Source organism: Lactuca sativa, chromosome 2 (assembly GCF_002870075.4).
Source record: "Lactuca sativa cultivar Salinas chromosome 2, Lsat_Salinas_v11, whole genome shotgun sequence".
Classification (NCBI taxonomy): Eukaryota; Viridiplantae; Streptophyta; class Magnoliopsida; order Asterales; family Asteraceae; genus Lactuca; species Lactuca sativa.
This window is the reverse complement of record NC_056624.2, coordinates 113495419-113496218: the sequence shown is the minus strand read 5'-3', so window position 1 is coordinate 113496218 and position 800 is coordinate 113495419.

Sequence of the window (800 nt, the reverse complement as noted above, 5' to 3'; positions counted from 1 at the left end):
CAATATGGTCCTTCCAATATTAACAGTATACTTCCAACTGTCCTTGAGCAACCAATCTTTGGTAAAACTTAGATTGTCCTCGACAATTGCTTAATCACTTTAGTCATATCCAATTCTCGACATTTTCCTCCTTAATGCCCCAAGGTATTTGGAAAATTTAGAAAAGGTAAATATTATAGCACATGTAATTGATCTTGTACCCAAAGTAAATGGGATACGATTCATGATGTTTCACATAAAGACATGGTTCTAGACCAATCTTTTGCCATAATAATTTTTTGTTTGCCATATTCTCAAAATTTTACTATAAAAAGGGATGCCGTAATCAAAATCGAATTTTGAGAACGCAATATATAGAATTTTCTTAAATTGAACCAATCCAACATGAAATTCATATATATATATATATATATATATATATATATATATATATATATATATATATATTCTTGACTAAAGGTGATTAAAATCTCAATATAAGCTCTTTAGAATGATTATAAACTCAATCTAACCTTCTCATAATTGAAATGAAGTATAATTTTCTCTCCCTTAATGATAGCAAAACAACTTTTTCAACCCCTACAACCTCACGAATTGAAACTTTTGTTTTCTATAATTAACATTGCTAACTTGCAATACTTACCATAATTATCATGCTCCCACTAACATGATGATTATTAGCATAACACTTATGCTCCCACTAGCTTTGACATGTACCCAGAAATCAACTGGACTTCTAGAAATCAATACTTTACTGACTTTCTTACCAAAGTTCAGATTTCTGATACTAGATTGCCTTG